Raw genomic sequence first — 22,718 nt, 5'->3', positions numbered from 1 at the left:
GTATTGTCCCTCCCATGGGAGCAGTGCATGCATTCCCATCTATATGCATTCCGTTTCCTTGGGCACTCTCTATTCAAGTCAATAGCACTTTATTTCGATTAATAAAAATCATAAAAGCAGTCACAGAAGTACATTATACAAAAATATTAAAAACATTAAAATATTATCATGATTAATATACAGTATTATATGTAAAATAACACTCCCAGGCATAAACTTAAACAGAAACACAATAGAGTAAACAAACAAACTAATAGAGTTTCAAAAAATATACATTTTTAATTTGATTAAAAAAAAGCAATTTATAACAGTCAGTGCATTGATCAAAGTTAATAAAAGAATCCTAAACTAATACATATGGATTCACAAAGAGATTTTTAAAAGGAGGTTAGATGGTATCCGGTCGACGCGTTTCAACATAAAATTATGTCTTCATCAGGACATTTACCATCCAATTTCTGTAAAAAAGATTATAACAAGATTTTACTAATTTATCTTCCTATCGTGAGATAATATTGCTCTACTAGTTTTAAGTTTGTTACAAATTTCTATTGGTTTAACACATTTTTGATATAATATATGATATACCGCTCCTTATATACACATGTCTTACACCTATGCATATGCAAGTTAATAGTCTATACATGCCAACAGCGAAGTACAATATATGAAATTTGTGCATTTCCAAGGGTATACAGTCAATCCCTAGTTAACTAACATCATTCTTGAATATATTTCTCTTTTTTTAAAATTTTAACATCAGAAAAAAGCGGAAAATTCCCCCTGCTTTTGAATTCAATGATTTAGCTCACTGGTTTAGCTCACTGGTTATTTTCCATGTTGTATAATACATTTAATCATTTCAATTGTCTTCGTTTGCGTGTGGCTTTTTGGCTCGAAAATGAACCCAGTTAAATTGTAATTTTTAAATTTAAAAAAGGTAGAAAGATAGAAAGAAAAAGATAAAAGGAGGTCGTAGCGATTTCTGCATTTCTGCATTTCCTAAAATGAGGATGCATGTCATACTCGTTGTATCTCAGCTGATATCTTGAAGTTAATGCAGTACCTAAAAACATTTGCTGCACTCAAAGTACCTACGAGTATCTAGAACATGAATGGATTCGATGCATCTCATTCTCTTACCTAGAGATAGATTCACGTACAAAGGCACACACTCTTCTCTATTTTTCTGGCTGTATTACGGCTGTATAAGGGCTGTGTCATCAAACTCCAAACTTGGTATTTACTTAACAGTTATCTAAAAAGACAAATTAACATACGAGTAAGCCGTACGTCAACATTATGGTTTCCTTTAAAACTATTTATGAATCCAATAAGGGATTTTCACTAAGGAAGTTACATCTAGCCACTAACCTTGGATGTGTATTATTGATTTCATTGAGGCATTCATAACCTGGGTGTCTAAGTTTCAAACGGATAGTTTTAACCTATAAGTGAAAAACATATGTTTAAGTGTGTAACAATATTGGTTCGGGCTTCTTTTCAAATAACGACATATTTATAACTATCTTACCACTAAGAAAGTTTGTTTGATACATTCTTCTTCTGGGGTCTTTTATATCAATCTGGTACCGCGACTGTAAACTGATATGTTGAATAAAATCCTGACAATATAAAATGAGGGACCGGTCAGCGGAATTTATGTTACGCTACTAGTATGAACACACTACCTACGGCCATATTTCTAAATGTCACTTACCCAAATTAAACTGAGCGATGTTGATTCGAGGTACCGATTATATCAGGTGGTTAAGTTAAAAGGTCTATTCGGCGTAGGCGTGGGATGTTCTACTGCCGTACTTACAGAAATCCTAATGAGAAAGGGAGGAGAAGCCTATTAGTGACTCTGTTATATTATTCATTTTTGCAGGTTCACTTAAAGCGTGGCGGGGTAGACCTGGACAAGAAAATGCAAATCTTATCGAATAACATTCTCAAATGCCGATTGTTAGTCACCTAGTAAGCGAATGTACATGGACCCGGATGTGTATACATTACGCTTTTAATCATACCGCTTACCTATTTTTAATTGCGCGCTGTTCCCAAGCGTAGCCGTTTCCCACTCGTGGTCCGGTTCTTAAGTATGCGGCGGTTGAGTCTTGATATCTCTTTTTTATATATAGTGACAAGCGCTCGTTACTCCTATTGGTAAAGGTGGAGATTCTTAGTATTTACCAAAGAGAAGTCTACAGTCAAGCCGGTTTTAAACTAAACAACCTACGCGGTCGCTTACCTGGACAGTTACACGAGGGTACAAATGGTGCCGGAACCTGCCGGTCGGTCAGGTATTCAAGAAAGAGCAGCCCTGATTTGCAGTTCAGACATTCTTTTATAAGGGCGATTATCATTGGTTTTCGTCACACCTAGATTCTTAAAGGGGAAAGCCTTATTTACAAGTAGCATATTATACGAGTGATCCGTGGCAGTTATCATAGAATTGTATTCTGCCAAGGCAAATCATTATTGAGGCCATGGCTGAAGGTCTTTAGAGAAAAGATCCAAAAAACTTCTCGTTTTTTTCTTATTTTCTCTCCTCCCTTCGTATTTGGTGTCTGGATCTTTTCCAATATGCGCCACCGTATTTCTGATGGGGCATGTTTGAATTCTATGAAATGCGAGACAAGCGGGGCAGTCAGTTTCTGAGTATTAATCGCTGACCTGTGCTCGGTTAGCCGGGTTTTAATTTTTCTTGAGGTCTCGCCCACATATCCTAAATTACAAGGGCATACGAGCAAATAAATAACATTGCTGGTATTACATGTCCATAGATCATTTGCTGTAATATTATATCCATTCAATTGAAAATTCTGACCTGATACGATGCCATCACAGGATTGACAGGAGCCACATCTTGAAGTACCCTTCACAGGGTTTGCACCCTGTATAGATTTCTGTACAAATGGGGGTCTTTCAAGGGTACCAGAATATCTGAATCTCACCACAAGATCTTTTAGATTCTTGTTTCTCCGATGTGCATACATCGGTTTCTTAAGCTTGGGTGTAGATGACTCAAGATTAAGTAAATGCCAATTGGCATTCACTATCTGTCTGATAGTTGCGTTTAGTGTTGAGTGTCGCGTGACACACACTAATTTTGATTCATGGACTGCATTTTTTGGTCTTAAGAGCGCATCCCGGTCGTAATATCTAGCCCTCTTGCAGGCCTCACGTACTAATCGGCGGGGGTACCCTCTGTCCAGGAATTTTTGCTTCATCTTTTCTGATTGCCTATCATAGTCTTTAATATCAGTACAATTTCGTCTCACCCTCAGGAACTGGGAGAATGGAATTCCATCCTTCTGACTCCTAGGGTGATAACTCGAGAAGTGGAGCAAGGTGTTTCTTGATGTGGGCTTAGAGTATAGGTCCACTTCCAGTGCATTGTTTTTGTTCTGGATATATATATCCAGGAATTCAACCTTGGCGGTGTCAACGTGGGCAGTAAAGCGAAGATTTTCGTCCGCAAGATTGAGCCACTCCAAGAATTCTCCCAAGGTCTGTTCCCCACTGGTCCAGATAAAAAAGATGTCATCAATGAACCTAGACCAGTGGGAAACAGACTCATGAAAGGGGGCTATCTCATTATATATGTTCCGTGCCTCAAACAGGGCCATATATATATTTGCTATGGAAGGGGCCATGGCTGCCCCCATGCTTACGCCCTTGATTTGCTGATACATATGGTCTCCAAATTGGAAGACATTTTCCTGCAATACTATTGAAAGACAATCATAGACAAACTGCTTGTTACACGGAATTTGGTGAAGATCTATGAACCACATGGTGGCATCTAATGCCCCTCTCTGTGGGATGTTACTATATAATGCTTCAACATCAAGCGTGACTAATAAGTCCCTATTTCCAATAAATTTGAGGTTTTCTACCTTCGCAATCATTTCTCCCGTATCTTTGATATACGATGGGGAGAGTGATACATAGGGTCTCAGTATATTGTCTACATATTTAGAAAGAGCTTCCGTTGGAGTGCCAATTGTGGAGACTATGGGTCTGTAGGGTGGATTCTGTTGATCTTTGTGCATTTTAGGGAGGCCATAAATGCATGCTAGTTTCCCCTGTGATTTGTTTAAAAATTCATACTCTTTTTTATTTATTATTTTCTCATCCAATGCTCTCTTTGTTATCTGCTGAATCTTCCTCACTACCCTGTCTATCGGATTAGTTGTGACTTCTCTATAGAACAAAGAGTCGTTCAGCATATTTAGCATATTCTCCTCATATGTAGTGGAGTCAATGAGGACAATGCCCCCTCCCTTATCACTGCCTTTTATTATCAGTGATTTATTGTTCTTTAAATTAAGCAAAGAATCATGTTCCTCTTTAGAGATATTATATTTTGATTTGGGAACATATCTAAGGGCTAATTCTAGTTTTGCTAAAACAACTTTTTCAAACATCGCCACCTCCGGACCAAGTTGGTCCAGTGATGGTGTGAATGTGGAAGGCAGGGCTACAATGTTATTAGTAGTATTGTCATGGTCTAATTCTGTTCTGTCCATAAATAATTTATTCAGTCTTATTTTTCTGAAAAAGGAGTGTATATCTTGATATAGTTCAAATAAGTCAACATTCGCATGTGGGACACATGTTAAACCTTTTGAAAGTAAAGATATATCTGGTGGTTCCAACTGATATTTGGAGAGATTGAAAATCGGTATCACATCCACTGTCTCTGATATTGCCTGCTGCGGGTTTCCAGATAATGCTGGGGCTGTGCTTCCATGGGGTGTTGATATGTTTGATGTCCATGGGATGACGGTTGAAAGCGCACTCTCTGCCGTCCCCGTTTCGCTCCTCGGTACCCTAAAAAAGGTTGGCGTAAATTTCTTCGGCCATTTTGAGGATTATAGTGGTCGTCCTCATGATAGTTTTGTTCGTTTTCAGATTCCGGGTCCGAGGAGTCAGAGAAATTATTTATTCTCTGTTGATTATAGTTTCCTTCCCCTTGCTGATTATCTGGTTTATAGAAGCTATCTCCTAAATATGGATATGCTCGTTCTCAAGTATAAAATCTCTTGTCCTTTGTGAATTTGTCTTGTTTTCTCTTAGTGAGATATTCAGCAAAGGATAGGATATCTTTATTCAGGGATTCAAGTTGCTTCTCAGCATCTGTTATCACTGTGGAGGTTTTTATCTTATTTTCTAGTTCTTCTATTTCTTTTTTTATATCTGAAGCTAACTCTTTCGAGGTGGAAATAATAAGAATCATTAGGTCCCTAGAGCACCTACTAGCTATCATGCTCCACTTGTGTAGAAATGATTTTATGTCCACAAATAGACCCGGGATATTCTTAACCCGTAATCCTAACGGAATGATAGCAGCTTTTAAATAATTCAACATGAATTCTCCATGCGCTTCAATTCTTATTAATTTCTTTTTCAGATTAGATAGTTTCACTAGATCACTATTGCTTTGTGGTTTTAACATGAAGTTCGAGCCAGTTGGTACAGTGGTACCGACCAAGAAGGCAAAATCCTCATCCGAGAAACCAAATGTTTCCATATGAGCCATTTGGATTCTGAAGGTGAAGATGATGATAGGGACAGTAGGAAGAAAAAGACAGAGCGATAGAAGGAAATAATTCAAAGGTGCATAGGTGTATATCTAGCGGTAAATTAATACACAGGTGAATGAGCCGGTCCCACACGGATAACCGTGGGTAATACTGTGTTAACAACAAGGACCCCCTGGTACGGATCAGTATCCTGGGACAGGGTAAACAATATATGTAAAATAACACTCCCAGGCATAAACTTAAACAGAAACACAATAGAGTAAACAAACAAACTAATAGAGTTTCAAAAAATATACATTTTTAATTTGATTAAAAAAAAGCAATTAATAACAGTCAGTGCATTGATCAAAGTTAATAAAAGAATCCTAAACTAATACATATGGATTCACAAAGAGATTTTTAAAAGGAGGTTAGATGGTATCCGGTCGACGCGTTTCAACATAAAATTATGTCTTCATCAGGACATTTGCCATCCAATTTCTGTAAAAAAGATTATAACAAGATTTTACTAATTTATCTTTCTATCGTGAGATAATATTGCTCTACTAGTTTTAAGTTTGTTACAAATTTCTATTGGTTTAACACATTTTTGATATAATATATGATATACCGCTCCTTATATACACATGTCTTACACCTATGCATATGCAAGTTAATAGTCTATACATGCCAACAGCGAAGTACAATATATGAAATTTGTGCATTTCCAAGGGTATACAGTCAATCCCTAGTTAACTAACATCATTCTTGAATATATTTCTCTTTTTTTAAAATTTTAACATCAGAAAAAAGCGGAAAATTCCCCCTGCTTTTGAATTCAATGATTTAGCTCACTGGTTTAGCTCACTGGTTATTTTCCATGTTGTATAATACATTTAATCATTTCAATTGTCTTCGTTTGCGTGTGGCTTTTTGGCTCGAAAATGAACCCAGTTAAATTGTAATTTTTAAATTTAAAAAAGGTAGAAAGATAGAAAGAAAAAGATAAAAGGAGGTCGTAGCGATTTATGCATTTCTGCATTTCCTAAAATGAGGATGCATGTCATACTCGTTGTATCTCAGCTGATATCTTGAAGTTAATGCAGTACCTAAAAACATTTGCTGCACTCAAAGTACCTACGAGTATCTAGAACATGAATGGATTCGATGCATCTCATTCTCTTACCTAGAGATAGATTCACGTACAAAGGCACACGCTCTTCTCTATTTTTCTGGCTGTATTACGGCTGTATAAGGGCTGTGTCATCAAACTCCAAACTTGGTATTTACTTAACAGTTATCTAAAAAGACAAATTAACATACGAGTAAGCCGTACGTCAACATTATGGTTTCCTTTAAAACTATTTATGAATCCAATAAGGGATTTTCACTAAGGAAGTTACATCTAGCCACTAACCTTGGATGTGTATTATTGATTTCATTGAGGCATTCATAACCTGGGTGTCTAAGTTTCAAACGGATAGTTTTAACCTATAAGTGAAAAACATATGTTTAAGTGTGTAACAATATTGGTTCGGGCTTCTTTTCAAATAACGACATATTTATAACTATCTTACCACTAAGAAAGTTTGTTTGATACATTCTTCTTCTGGGGTCTTTTATATCAATCTGGTACCGCGACTGTAAACTGATATGTTGAATAAAATCCTGACAATATAAAATGAGGGACCGGTCAGCGGAATTTATGTTACGCTACTAGTATGAACACACTACCTACGGCCATATTTCTAAATGTCACTTACCCAAATTAAACTGAGCGATGTTGATTCGAGGTACCGATTATATCAGGTGGTTAAGTTAAAAGGTCTATTCGGCGTAGGCGTGGGATGTTCTACTGCCGTACTCACAGAAATCCTAATGATGAAGGGAGGAGCAGCCTATTAGTGACTCTGTTATATTATTCATTTTTGCAGGTTCACTTAAAGCGTGGCGGGGTAGACCTGGACAAGAAAATGCAAATCTTATCGAATAACATTCTCAAATGCCGATTGTTAGTCACCTAGTAAGCGAATGTACATGGACCCGGATGTGTATACATTACGCTTTTAATCATACCGCTTACCTATTTTTAATTGCGCGCTGTTCCCAAGCGTAGCCGTTTCCCACTCGTGGTCCGGTTCTTAAGTATGCGGCGGTTGAGTCTTGATATCTCTTTTTTATATATAGTGACAAGCGCTCGTTACTCCTATTGGTAAAGGTGGAGATTCTTAGTATTTACCAAAGAGAAGTCTAAAGTCAAGCCGGTTTTAAACTAAACAACCTACGCGGTCGCTTAACTGTCCAGGTAAGCGACCGCGTAGGTTGTTTAGTTTAAAACCGGCTTGACTTTAGACTTCTCTTTGGTAAATACTAAGAATCTCCACCTTTACCAATAGGAGTAACGAGCGCTTGTCACTATATATAAAAAAGAGATATCAAGACTCAACCGCCGCATACTTAAGAACCGGACCACGAGTGGGAAACGGCTACGCTTGGGAACAGCGCGCCATTAAAAATAGGTAAGCGGTATGATTAAAAGCGTAATGTATACACATCCGGGTCCATGTACATTCGCTTACTAGGTGACTAACAATCGGCATTTGAGAATGTTATTCGATAAGATTTGCATTTTCATGTCCAGGTCTACCCCGCCACGCTTTAAGTGAACCTGCAAAAATGAATAATATAACAGAGTCACTAATAGGCTGCTCCTCCCTTTCTCATTAGGATTTCTGTGAGTACGGCAGTAGAACATCCCACGCCTACGCCGAATAGACCTTTTAACTTAACCACCTGATATAATCGGTACCTCGAATCAACATCGCTCAGTTTAATTTGGGTAAGTGACATTTAGAAATATGGCCGTAGGTAGTGTGTTCATACTAGTAGCGTAACATAAATTCCGCTGACCGGTCCCTCATTTTATATTGTCAGGATTTTATTCAACATATCAGTTTACAGTCGCGGTACCAGATTGATATAAAAGACCCCAGAAGAAGAATGTATCAAACAAACTTTCTTAGTGGTAAGATAGTTATAAATATGTCGTTATTTGAAAAGAAGCCCGAACCAATATTGTTACACACTTAAACATATGTTTTTCACTTATAGGTTAAAACTATCCGTTTGAAACTTAGACACCCAGGTTATGAATGCCTCAATGAAATCAATAATACACATCCAAGGTTAGTGGCTAGATGTAACTTCCTTAGTGAAAATCCCTTATTGGATTCATAAATAGTTTTAAAGGAAACCATAATGTTGACGTACGGCTTACTCGTATGTTAATTTGTCTTTTTAGATAACTGTTAAGTAAATACCAAGTTTGGAGTTTGATGACACAGCCCTTATACAGCCGTAATACAGCCAGAAAAATAGAGAAGAGTGTGTGCCTTTGTACGTGAATCTATCTCTAGGTAAGAGAATGAGATGCATCGAATCCATTCATGTTCTAGATACTCGTAGGTACTTTGAGTGCAGCAAATGTTTTTAGGTACTGCATTAACTTCAAGATATCAGCTGAGATACAACGAGTATGACATGCATCCTCATTTTAGGAAATGCAGAAATGCATAAATCGCTACGACCTCCTTTTATCTTTTTCTTTCTATCTTTCTACCTTTTTTAAATTTAAAAATTACAATTTAACTGGGTTCATTTTCGAGCCAAAAAGCCACACGCAAACGAAGACAATTGAAATGATTAAATGTATTATACAACATGGAAAATAACCAGTGAGCTAAACCAGTGAGCTAAATCATTGAATTCAAAAGCAGGGGGAATTTTCCGCTTTTTTCTGATGTTAAAATTTTAAAAAAAGAGAAATATATTCAAGAATGATGTTAGTTAACTAGGGATTGACTGTATACCCTTGGAAATGCACAAATTTCATATATTGTACTTCGCTGTTGGCATGTATAGACTATTAACTTGCATATGCATAGGTGTAAGACATGTGTATATAAGGAGCGGTATATCATATATTATATCAAAAATGTGTTAAACCAATAGAAATTTGTAACAAACTTAAAACTAGTAGAGCAATATTATCTCACAATAGGAAGATAAATTAGTAAAATCTTGTTATAATCTTTTTTACAGAAATTGGATGGTAAATGTCCTGATGAAGACATAATTTTATGTTGAAACGCGTCGACCGGATACCATCTAACCTCCTTTTAAAAATCTCTTTGTGAATCCATATGTATTAGTTTAGGATTCTTTTATTAACTTTGATCAATGCACTGACTGTTATTAATTGCTTTTTTTAAATCAAATTAAAAATGTATATTTTTTGAAACTCTATTAGTTTGTTTGTTTACTCTATTGTGTTTCTGTTTAAGTTTATGCCTGGGAGTGTTATTTTACATATATTGTTTACCCTGTCCCAGGATACTGATCCGTACCAGGGGGTCCTTGTTGTTAACACAGTATTACCCACGGTTATCCGTGTGGGACCGGCTCATTCACCTGTGTATTAATTTACCGCTAGATATACACCTATGCACCTTTGAATTATTTCCTTCTATCGCTCTGTCTTTTTCTTCCTACTGTCCCTATCATCATCTTCACCTTCAGAATCCAAATGGCTCATATGGAAACATTTGGTTTCTCGGATGAGGATTTTGCCTTCTTGGTCGGTACCACTGTACCAACTGGCTCGAACTTCATGTTAAAACCACAAAGCAATAGTGATCTAGTGAAACTACCTAATCTGAAAAAGAAATTAATAAGAATTGAAGCGCATGGAGAATTCATGTTGAATTATTTAAAAGCTGCTATCATTCCGTTAGGATTACGGGTTAGGAATATCCCGGGTCTATTTGTGGACATAAAATCATTTCTACACAAGTGGAGCATGATAGCTAGTAGGTGCTCTAGAGACTTAATGATTCTTATTATTTCCACCTCGAAAGAGTTAGCTTCAGATATAAAAAAAGAAATAGAAGAACTAGAAAGTAAGATAAAAACCTCCACAGTGATAACAGATGCTGAGAAGCAACTTGAATCCCTGAATAAAGATATCCTATCCTTTGCTGAATATCTCACTAAGAGAAAACAAGACAAATTCACAAAGGACAAGAGATTTTATACTTTAGAACGAGCATATCCATATTTAGGAGATAGCTTCTATAAACCAGATAATCAGCAAGGGGAAGGAAACTATAATCAACAGAGAATAAATAATTTCTCTGACTCCTCGGACCCGGAATCTGAAAACGAACAAAACTATCATGAGGACGACCACTATAATCCTCAAAATGGCCGAAGAATTTTACGCCAACCTTTTTTAGGGTACCGAGGAGCGAAACGGGGACGGCAGAGAGTGCGCTTTCAACCGTCATCCCGTGGACATCAAACATATCAACACCCCATGGAAGCACAGCCCCAGCATTATCTGGAAACCCGCAGCAGGCAATATCAGAGACAGTGGATGTGATACCGATTTTCAATCTCTCCAAACATCAGTTGGAACCACCAGATATATCTTTACTTTCAAAAGGTTTAACATTTGTCCCACATGCGAATGTTGACTTATTTGAACTATATCAAGATATACACTCCTTTTTCAGAAAAATAAGACTGAATAAATTCTTTATGGACAGAACAGAATTAGACCATGACAATACTACTAATAACATTGTAGCCCTGCCTTCCACATTCACACCATCACTGGACCAACTTGGTCCGGAGGTGGCGATGTTTGAAAAAGTTGTTTTAGCAAAACTAGAATTAGCCCTTAGATATGTTCCCAAATCAAAATATAATATCTCTAAAGAGGAACATGATTCTTTGCTTAATTTAAAGAACAATAAATCACTGATAATAAAAGGCAGTGATAAGGGAGGGGGCATTGTCCTCATTGACTCCACTACATATGAGGAGAATATGCTAAATATGCTGAACGACTCTTTGTTCTATAGAGAAGTCACAACTAATCCGATAGACAGGGTAGTGAGGAAGATTCAGCAGATAACAAAGAGAGCATTGGATGAGAAAATAATAAATAAAAAAGAGTATGAATTTTTAAACAAATCACAGGGGAAACTAGCATGCATTTATGGCCTCCCTAAAATGCACAAAGATCAACAGAATCCACCCTACAGACCCATAGTCTCCACAATTGGCACTCCAACGGAAGCTCTTTCTAAATATGTAGACAATATACTGAGACCCTATGTATCACTCTCCCCATCGTATATCAAAGATACGGGAGAAATGATTGCGAAGGTAGAAAACCTCAAATTTATTGGAAATAGGGACTTATTAGTCACGCTTGATGTTGAAGCATTATATAGTAACATCCCACAGAGAGGGGCATTAGATGCCACCATGTGGTTCATAGATCTTCACCAAATTCCGTGTAACAAGCAGTTTGTCTATGATTGTCTTTCAATAGTATTGCAGGAAAATGTCTTCCAATTTGGAGACCATATGTATCAGCAAATCAAGGGCGTAAGCATGGGGGCAGCCATGGCCCCTTCCATAGCAAATATATATATGGCCCTGTTTGAGGCACGGAACATATATAATGAGATAGCCCCCTTTCATGAGTCTGTTTCCCACTGGTCTAGGTTCATTGATGACATCTTTTTTATCTGGACCAGTGGGGAACAGACCTTGGGAGAATTCTTGGAGTGGCTCAATCTTGCGGACGAAAATCTTCGCTTTACTGCCCACGTTGACACCGCCAAGGTTGAATTCCTGGATATATATATCCAGAACAAAAACAATGCACTGGAAGTGGACCTATACTCTAAGCCCACATCAAGAAACACCTTGCTCCACTTCTCGAGTTATCACCCTAGGAGTCAGAAGGATGGAATTCCATTCTCCCAGTTCCTGAGGGTGAGACGAAATTGTACTGATATTAAAGACTATGATAGGCAATCAGAAAAGATGAAGCAAAAATTCCTGGACAGAGGGTACCCCCGCCGATTAGTACGTGAGGCCTACAAGAGGGCTAGATATCACGACCGGGATGCGCTCTTAAGACCAAAAAATGCAGTCCATGAATCAAAATTAGTGTGTGTCACGCGACACTCAACACTAAACGCAACTATCAGACAGATAGTGAATGCCAATTGGCATTTACTTAATCTTGAGTCATCTACACCCAAGCTTAAGAAACCGATGTATGCACATCGGAGAAACAAGAATCTAAAAGATCTTGTGGTGAGATCCAGATATTCTGGTACCCTTGAAAGACCCCCATTTGTACAGAAATCTATACAGGGTGCAAACCCTGTGAAGGGTACTTCAAGATGTGGCTCCTGTCAATCCTGTGATGGCATCGTATCAGGTCAGAATTTTCAATTGAATGGATATAATATTACAGCAAATGATCTATGGACATGTAATACCAGCAATGTTATTTATTTGCTCGTATGCCCTTGTAATTTAGGATATGTGGGCGAGACCTCAAGAAAAATTAAAACCCGGCTAACCGAGCACAGGTCAGCGATTAATACTCAGAAACTGACTGCCCCGCTTGTCTCGCATTTCATAGAATTCAAACATGCCCCATCAGAAATACGGTGGCGCATATTGGAAAAGATCCAGACACCAAATACGAAGGGAGGAGAGAAAATAAGAAAAAAACGAGAAGTTTTTCGGATCATTTCTCTAAAGACCTTCAGCCATGGCCTCAATAATGATTTGCCTTGGCAGAATACAATTCTATGATAACTGCCACGGATCACTCGTATAATATGCTACTTGTAAATAAGGCTTTCCCCTTTAAGAATCTAGGTGTGACGAAAACCAATGATAATCGCCCTTATAAAAGAATGTCTGAACTGCAAATCAGGGCTGCTCTTTCTTGAATACCTGACCGACCGGCAGGTTCCGGCACCATTTGTACCCTCGTGTAACTGTCCAGGTAAGCGACCGCGTAGGTTGTTTAGTTTAAAACCGGCTTGACTTTAGACTTCTCTTTGGTAAATACTAAGAATCTCCACCTTTACCAATAGGAGTAACGAGCGCTTGTCACTATATATAAAAAAGAGATATCAAGACTCAACCGCCGCATACTTAAGAACCGGACCACGAGTGGGAAACGGCTACGCTTGGGAACAGCGCGCAATTAAAAATAGGTAAGCGGTATGATTAAAAGCGTAATGTATACACATCCGGGTCCATGTACATTCGCTTACTAGGTGACTAACAATCGGCATTTGAGAATGTTATTCGATAAGATTTGCATTTTCTTGTCCAGGTCTACCCCGCCACGCTTTAAGTGAACCTGCAAAAATGAATAATATAACAGAGTCACTAATAGGCTGCTCCTCCCTTCCTCATTAGGATTTCTGTGAGTACGGCAGTAGAACATCCCACGCCTACGCCGAATAGACCTTTTAACTTAACCACCTGATATAATCGGTACCTCGAATCAACATCGCTCAGTTTAATTTGGGTAAGTGACATTTAGAAATATGGCCGTAGGTAGTGTGTTCATACTAGTAGCGTAACATAAATTCCGCTGACCGGTCCCTCATTTTATATTGTCAGGATTTTATTCAACATATCAGTTTACAGTCGCGGTACCAGATTGATATAAAAGACCCCAGAAGAAGAATGTATCAAACAAACTTTCTTAGTGGTAAGATAGTTATAAATATGTCGTTATTTGAAAAGAAGCCCGAACCAATATTGTTACACACTTAAACATATGTTTTTCACTTATAGGTTAAAACTATCCGTTTGAAACTTAGACACCCAGGTTATGAATGCCTCAATGAAATCAATAATACACATCCAAGGTTAGTGGCTAGATGTAACTTCCTTAGTGAAAATCCCTTATTGGATTCATAAATAGTTTTAAAGGAAACCATAATGTTGACGTACGGCTTACTCGTATGTTAATTTGTCTTTTTAGATAACTGTTAAGTAAATACCAAGTTTGGAGTTTGATGACACAGCCCTTATACAGCCGTAATACAGCCAGAAAAATAGAGAAGAGTGTGTGCCTTTGTACGTGAATCTATCTCTAGGTAAGAGAATGAGATGCATCGAATCCATTCATGTTCTAGATACTCGTAGGTACTTTGAGTGCAGCAAATGTTTTTAGGTACTGCATTAACTTCAAGATATCAGCTGAGATACAACGAGTATGACATGCATCCTCATTTTAGGAAATGCAGAAATGCATAAATCGCTACGACCTCCTTTTATCTTTTTCTTTCTATCTTTCTACCTTTTTTAAATTTAAAAATTACAATTTAACTGGGTTCATTTTCGAGCCAAAAAGCCACACGCAAACGAAGACAATTGAAATGATTAAATGTATTATACAACATGGAAAATAACCAGTGAGCTAAACCAGTGAGCTAAATCATTGAATTCAAAAGCAGGGGGAATTTTCCGCTTTTTTCTGATGTTAAAATTTTAAAAAAAGAGAAATATATTCAAGAATGATGTTAGTTAACTAGGGATTGACTGTATACCCTTGGAAATGCACAAATTTCATATATTGTACTTCGCTGTTGGCATGTATAGACTATTAACTTGCATATGCATAGGTGTAAGATGTGTATATAAGGAGCGGTATATCATATATTATATCAAAAATGTGTTAAACCAATAGAAATTTGTAACAAACTTAAAACTAGTAGAGCAATATTATCTCACAATAGGAAGATAAATTAGTAAAATCTTGTTATAATCTTTTTTACAGAAATTGGATGGTAAATGTCCTGATGAAGACATAATTTTATGTTGAAACGCGTCGACCGGATACCATCTAACCTCCTTTTAAAAATCTCTTTGTGAATCCATATGTATTAGTTTAGGATTCTTTTATTAACTTTGATCAATGCACTGACTGTTATTAATTGCTTTTTTTAAATCAAATTAAAAATGTATATTTTTTGAAACTCTATTAGTTTGTTTGTTTACTCTATTGTGTTTCTGTTTAAGTTTATGCCTGGGAGTGTTATTTTACATATATTGTTTACCCTGTCCCAGGATACTGATCCGTACCAGGGGGTCCTTGTTGTTAACACAGTATTACCCACGGTTATCCGTGTGGGACCGGCTCATTCACCTGTGTATTAATTTACCGCTAGATATACACCTATGCACCTTTGAATTATTTCCTTCTATCGCTCTGTCTTTTTCTTCCTACTGTCCCTATCATCATCTTCACCTTCAGAATCCAAATGGCTCATATGGAAACATTTGGTTTCTCGGATGAGGATTTTGCCTTCTTGGTCGGTACCACTGTACCAACTGGCTCGAACTTCATGTTAAAACCACAAAGCAATAGTGATCTAGTGAAACTACCTAATCTGAAAAAGAAATTAATAAGAATTGAAGCGCATGGAGAATTCATGTTGAATTATTTAAAAGCTGCTATCATTCCGTTAGGATTACGGGTTAGGAATATCCCGGGTCTATTTGTGGACATAAAATCATTTCTACACAAGTGGAGCATGATAGCTAGTAGGTGCTCTAGGGACTTAATGATTCTTATTATTTCCACCTCGAAAGAGTTAGCTTCAGATATAAAAAAAGAAATAGAAGAACTAGAAAGTAAGATAAAAACCTCCACAGTGATAACAGATGCTGAGAAGCAACTTGAATCCCTGAATAAAGATATCCTATCCTTTGCTGAATATCTCACTAAGAGAAAACAAGACAAATTCACAAAGGACAAGAGATTTTATACTTTAGAACGAGCATATCCATATTTAGGAGATAGCTTCTATAAACCAGATAATCAGCAAGGGGAAGGAAACTATAATCAACAGAGAATAAATAATTTCTCTGACTCCTCGGACCCGGAATCTGAAAACGAACAAAACTATCATGAGGACGACCACTATAATCCTCAAAATGGCCGAAGAATTTTACGCCAACCTTTTTTAGGGGACCGAGGAGCGAAACGGGGACGGCAGAGAGTGCGCTTTCAACCGTCATCCCGTGGACATCAAACATATCAACACCCCATGGAAGCACAGCCCCAGCATTATCTGGAAACCCGCAGCAGGCAATATCAGAGACAGTGGATGTGATACCGATTTTCAATCTCTCCAAACATCAGTTGGAACCACCAGATATATCTTTACTTTCAAAAGGTTTAACATTTGTCCCACATGCGAATGTTGACTTATTTGAACTATATCAAGATATACACTCCTTTTTCAGAAAAATAAGACTGAATAAATTCTTTATGGACAGAACAGAATTAGACCATGACAATACTACTAATAACATTGTAGCCCTGCCTTCCACATTCACACCATCACTGGACCAACTTGGTCCGGAGGTGGCGATGTTTGAAAAAGTTGTTTTAGCAAAACTAGAATTAGCCCTTAGATATGTTCCCAAATCAAAATATAATATCTCTAAAGAGGAACATGATTCTTTGCTTAATTTAAAGAACAATAAATCACTGATAATAAAAGGCAGTGATAAGGGAGGGGGCATTGTCCTCATTGACTCCACTACATATGAGGAGAATATGCTAAATATGCTGAACGACTCTTTGTTCTATAGAGAAGTCACAACTAATCCGATAGACAGGGTAGTGAGGAAGATTCAGCAGATAACAAAGAGAGCATTGGATGAGAAAATAATAAATAAAAAAGAGTATGAATTTTTAAACAAATCACAGGGGAAACTAGCATGCATTTATGGCCTCCCTAAAATGCACAAAGATCAACAGAATCCACCCTACAGACCCATAGTCTCCACAATTGGCACTCCAACGGAAGCTCTTTCTAAATATGTAGACAATATACTGAGACCCTATGTATCACTCTCCCCATCGTATATCAAAGATACGGGAGAAATGATTGCGAAGGTAGAAAACCTCAAATTTATTGGAAATAGGGACTTATTAGTCACGCTTGATGTTGAAGCATTATATAGTAACATCCCACAGAGAGGGGCATTAGATGCCACCATGTGGTTCATAGATCTTCACCAAATTCCGTGTAACAAGCAGTTTGTCTATGATTGTCTTTCAATAGTATTGCAGGAAAATGTCTTCCAATTTGGAGACCATATGTATCAGCAAATCAAGGGCGTAAGCATGGGGGCAGCCATGGCCCCTTCCATAGCAAATATATATATGGCCCTGTTTGAGGCACGGAACATATATAATGAGATAGCCCCCTTTCATGAGTCTGTTTCCCACTGGTCTAGGTTCATTGATGACATCTTTTTTATCTGGACCAGTGGGGAACAGACCTTGGGAGAATTCTTGGAGTGGCTCAATCTTGCGGACGAAAATCTTCGCTTTACTGCCCACGTTGACACCGCCAAGGTTGAATTCCTGGATATATATATCCAGAACAAAAACAATGCACTGGAAGTGGACCTATACTCTAAGCCCACATCAAGAAACACCTTGCTCCACTTCTCGAGTTATCACCCTAGGAGTCAGAAGGATGGAATTCCATTCTCCCAGTTCCTGAGGGTGAGACGAAATTGTACTGATATTAAAGACTATGATAGGCAATCAGAAAAGATGAAGCAAAAATTCCTGGACAGAGGGTACCCCCGCCGATTAGTACGTGAGGCCTACAAGAGGGCTAGATATTACGACCGGGATGCGCTCTTAAGACCAAAAAATGCAGTCCATGAATCAAAATTAGTGTGTGTCACGCGACACTCAACACTAAACGCAACTATCAGACAGATAGTGAATGCCAATTGGCATTTACTTAATCTTGAGTCATCTACACCCAAGCTTAAGAAACCGATGTATGCACATCGGAGAAACAAGAATCTAAAAGATCTTGTGGTGAGATCCAGATATTCTGGTACCCTTGAAAGACCCCCATTTGTACAGAAATCTATACAGGGTGCAAACCCTGTGAAGGGTACTTCAAGATGTGGCTCCTGTCAATCCTGTGATGGCATCGTATCAGGTCAGAATTTTCAATTGAATGGATATAATATTACAGCAAATGATCTATGGACATGTAATACCAGCAATGTTATTTATTTGCTCGTATGCCCTTGTAATTTAGGATATGTGGGCGAGACCTCAAGAAAAATTAAAACCCGGCTAACCGAGCACAGGTCAGCGATTAATACTCAGAAACTGACTGCCCCGCTTGTCTCGCATTTCATAGAATTCAAACATGCCCCATCAGAAATACGGTGGCGCATATTGGAAAAGATCCAGACACCAAATACGAAGGGAGGAGAGAAAATAAGAAAAAAACGAGAAGTTTTTTGGATCTTTTCTCTAAAGACCTTCAGCCATGGCCTCAATAATGATTTGCCTTGGCAGAATACAATTCTATGATAACTGCCACGGATCACTCGTATAATATGCTACTTGTAAATAAGGCTTTCCCCTTTAAGAATCTAGGTGTGACGAAAACCAATGATAATCGCCCTTATAAAAGAATGTCTGAACTGCAAATCAGGGCTGCTCTTTCTTGAATACCTGACCGACCGGCAGGTTCCGGCACCATTTGTACCCTCGTGTAACTGTCCAGGTAAGCGACCGCGTAGGTTGTTTAGTTTAAAACCGGCTTGACTTTAGACTTCTCTTTGGTAAATACTAAGAATCTCCACCTTTACCAATAGGAGTAACGAGCGCTTGTCACTATATATAAAAAAGAGATATCAAGACTCAACCGCCGCATACTTAAGAACCGGACCACGAGTGGGAAACGGCTACGCTTGGGAACAGCGCGCAATTAAAAATAGGTAAGCGGTATGATTAAAAGCGTAATGTATACACATCCGGGTCCATGTACATTCGCTTACTAGGTGACTAACAATCGGCATTTGAGAATGTTATTCGATAAGATTTGCATTTTCTTGTCCAGGTCTACCCCGCCACGCTTTAAGTGAACCTGCAAAAATGAATAATATAACAGAGTCACTAATAGGCTGCTCCTCCCTTCCTCATTAGGATTTCTGTGAGTACGGCAGTAGAACATCCCACGCCTACGCCGAATAGACCTTTTAACTTAACCACCTGATATAATCGGTACCTCGAATCAACATCGCTCAGTTTAATTTGGGTAAGTGACATTTAGAAATATGGCCGTAGGTAGTGTGTTCATACTAGTAGCGTAACATAAATTCCGCTGACCGGTCCCTCATTTTATATTGTCAGGATTTTATTCAACATATCAGTTTACAGTCGCGGTACCAGATTGATATAAAAGACCCCAGAAGAAGAATGTATCAAACAAACTTTCTTAGTGGTAAGATAGTTATAAATATGTCGTTATTTGAAAAGAAGCCCGAACCAATATTGTTACACACTTAAACATATGTTTTTCACTTATAGGTTAAAACTATCCGTTTGAAACTTAGACACCCAGGTTATGAATGCCTCAATGAAATCAATAATACACATCCAAGGTTAGTGGCTAGATGTAACTTCCTTAGTGAAAATCCCTTATTGGATTCATAAATAGTTTTAAAGGAAACCATAATGTTGACGTACGGCTTACTCGTATGTTAATTTGTCTTTTTAGATAACTGTTAAGTAAATACCAAGTTTGGAGTTTGATGACACAGCCCTTATACAGCCGTAATACAGCCAGAAAAATAGAGAAGAGTGTGTGCCTTTGTACGTGAATCTATCTCTAGGTAAGAGAATGAGATGCATCGAATCCATTCATGTTCTAGATACTCGTAGGTACTTTGAGTGCAGCAAATGTTTTTAGGTACTGCATTAACTTCAAGATATCAGCTGAGATACAACGAGTATGACATGCATCCTCATTTTAGGAAATGCAGAAATGCATAAATCGCTACGACCTCCTTTTATCTTTTTCTTTCTATCTTTCTACCTTTTTTAAATTTAAAAATTACAATTTAACTGGGTTCATTTTCGAGCCAAAAAGCCACACGCAAACGAAGACAATTGAAATGATTAAATGTATTATACAACATGGAAAATAACCAGTGAGCTAAACCAGTGAGCTAAATCATTGAATTCAAAAGCAGGGGGAATTTTCCGCTTTTTTCTGATGTTAAAATTTAAAAAAAAGAGAAATATATTCAAGAATGATGTTAGTTAACTAGGGATTGACTGTATACCCTTGGAAATGCACAAATTTCATATATTGTACTTCGCTGTTGGCATGTATAGACTATTAACTTGCATATGCATAGGTGTAAGATGTGTATATAAGGAGCGGTATATCATATATTATATCAAAAATGTGTTAAACCAATAGAAATTTGTAACAAACTTAAAACTAGTAGAGCAATATTATCTCACGATAGGAAGATAAATTAGTAAAATCTTGTTATAATCTTTATTACAGAAATTGGATGGTAAATGTCCTGATGAAGACATAATTTTATGTTGAAACGCGTCGACCGGATACCATCTAACCTCCTTTTAAAAATCTCTTTGTGAATCCATATGTATTAGTTTAGGATTCTTTTATTAACTTTGATCAATGCACTGACTGTTATTAATTGCTTTTTTTTAATCAAATTAAAAATGTATTTTTTTTGAAACTCTATTAGTTTGTTTGTTTACTCTATTGTGTTTCTGTTTAAGTTTATGCCTGGGAGTGTTATTTTACATATATTGTTTACCCTGTCCCAGGATACTGATCCGTACCAGGGGGTCCTTGTTGTTAACACAGTAATATACAGTATTATGCATATAACATATAAAGATTACACAAAAGCAATTAGTGTTAATGGGCATATCTAAAAATTAAAAATACCAAAATCATTAACAGAGGGATATGATCACTTCTCCAAGTCTCTAAATGCCACTCTCTTGTTCTTATTACGTACAGCATCCACCAGGAAGCTAGCAACCCCAAACATCACTTTCGGAGTGCTTAACAGTTGTAAAAACATCAGTGCTGGTTTGACTTGGGTAAACCCTGCTTCTCTTAACAGTGGCACTAGATGTTGCTTCCTGATATCAGAATAGTGCTGACAAAACATAATGAAATGCAAAAGTGTTTGGGGAGAGACTTTATCACAACTACAGGGGGGTGTAAGGTCTGGTTTCCCCCACACATATGAAATACCCAGAGTATGCAGAACAATATTTAGTCTAAATCTAATTAAGAGATGTTGATGATGTGGTATTGATACAATTCTGAGGTATGGTTCTAGATGTGGAGTAGTCTTTAAAACATAATTGAATCTGACGAGAGGTTTATTCATTTCCACATTTTCCCGCTCTTGCGCAACCATTCTCATAAAATTCATCTTTATCCACTTCAAATCACTTTTTTGCAACAGATGCGGGGAATAATAAAGCTCATGCCGCCCCAATTTAGCAAAGACATCTCTAATGTAAGATAACCAGGGTATTTGATGTGCTTTTTCAAGTGCCATTACATCTTTTAAAATAGCATGATTCAGTGAAATCTCCTTGTTTATCCAGGTTTTAGCCCAACACATTATTGGGGCTAAGCGTATGAGATCGGAGATGTAGCTCAGTCCCAACTCAGTATGTAATGTAAACACCGGCGTGGATTGAGGGACAGCTAACAGGATCCTTAAAAACTTGTTCTCAATTTTTTGTAATTTATCCTGTTGCAGATAGCCCCATAGTGAGTCCCCATACAGCGCTATAGAAAGGCATTTAGATTTATAAATAGATAAAAGTGCCTCCATAGGCCTAGATCCCAACCGCCTTGCAAAGTCCATTAGGGCAGAGGATGATCTTGCGACCGCTAAGCATTTCGCATTTATTTGAGGGGCCCAGCTTCCCTTTAAGTCAAAAATGACACCAAGATACGTAAATACTGGGACAATAGATAGAACTGCACCATTGCAGGAAAAGGGCAGTGTTTTGTGCGTTTTTAACCGTTTTCCAACCACCATGACATGGGATTTCTTACTGTTCACCCTCAGATCTAATGATTCCATAAAGCCACCAAAAGAATCTAAAAGTCTCTGCAGCCCCAGTCCTGTGCGGGCCAGCAGTACTGCATCGTCTGCATAGAGGAGGACCGGAACTGCAGAGTTACCCACATGGGGGGTATCCTGGGTGGCTGTTTCCAGATGTTTATCTAGGGAATTTATGTAGAAGGTAAAAAGCAGAGGGGCCAGGATACATCCCTGCCTTACCCCCCACTTAGAGTCAAAGTGGCGGGTACACCCCCCTTCCCTGTTAACACGGATGTTCGCCTTCAATCCTCGGTGAAGAGTATCTAGAAAATTCACCAAGGATATATCAATTCCCAGATTCTTCAGGATTTCCCAAAGTTTCCCCCGATTTAC

At 37.8% G+C, this 22,718-nt stretch overlaps 4 long non-coding RNA genes across 4 annotated transcripts; 3 read left to right on the top strand and 1 right to left on the bottom strand.

Annotated features, from left to right (window-relative positions):
• Positions 1 to 316: 316 nt before the first annotated feature.
• LOC144773771 (uncharacterized) lies at positions 317 to 1,450 on the bottom strand. The gene is made up of 3 exons (XR_013600061.1): positions 1,375 to 1,450; positions 1,144 to 1,258; positions 317 to 458 (listed from the first exon to the last, which is right to left on the bottom strand). It is a non-coding gene; the product is annotated as an uncharacterized LOC144773771 (long non-coding RNA).
• Positions 1,451 to 8,643: 7,193 nt separating this feature from the next.
• LOC144773767 (uncharacterized) lies at positions 8,644 to 9,777 on the top strand. The gene is made up of 3 exons (XR_013600060.1): positions 8,644 to 8,719; positions 8,836 to 8,950; positions 9,636 to 9,777. It is a non-coding gene; the product is annotated as an uncharacterized LOC144773767 (long non-coding RNA).
• Positions 9,778 to 14,220: 4,443 nt separating this feature from the next.
• Positions 14,221 to 15,353, top strand: LOC144773763 (uncharacterized). The gene is made up of 3 exons (XR_013600059.1): positions 14,221 to 14,296; positions 14,413 to 14,527; positions 15,211 to 15,353. It is a non-coding gene; the product is annotated as an uncharacterized LOC144773763 (long non-coding RNA).
• A 4,442-nt stretch (positions 15,354 to 19,795) lies between these two features.
• LOC144773759 (uncharacterized) lies at positions 19,796 to 20,927 on the top strand. Its single transcript, XR_013600058.1, has 3 exons — positions 19,796 to 19,871; positions 19,988 to 20,102; positions 20,786 to 20,927. It is a non-coding gene; the product is annotated as an uncharacterized LOC144773759 (long non-coding RNA).
• The last annotated feature ends 1,791 nt before the right edge of the window (positions 20,928 to 22,718 follow it).

The sequence above is a fragment of the Lissotriton helveticus genome, chromosome 1_1, assembly GCF_964261635.1.
Source record: "Lissotriton helveticus chromosome 1_1, aLisHel1.1, whole genome shotgun sequence".
NCBI classification, from domain to species: Eukaryota; Metazoa; Chordata; class Amphibia; order Caudata; family Salamandridae; genus Lissotriton; species Lissotriton helveticus.
This window is presented reverse-complemented; position numbering and strand designations above follow the sequence as displayed.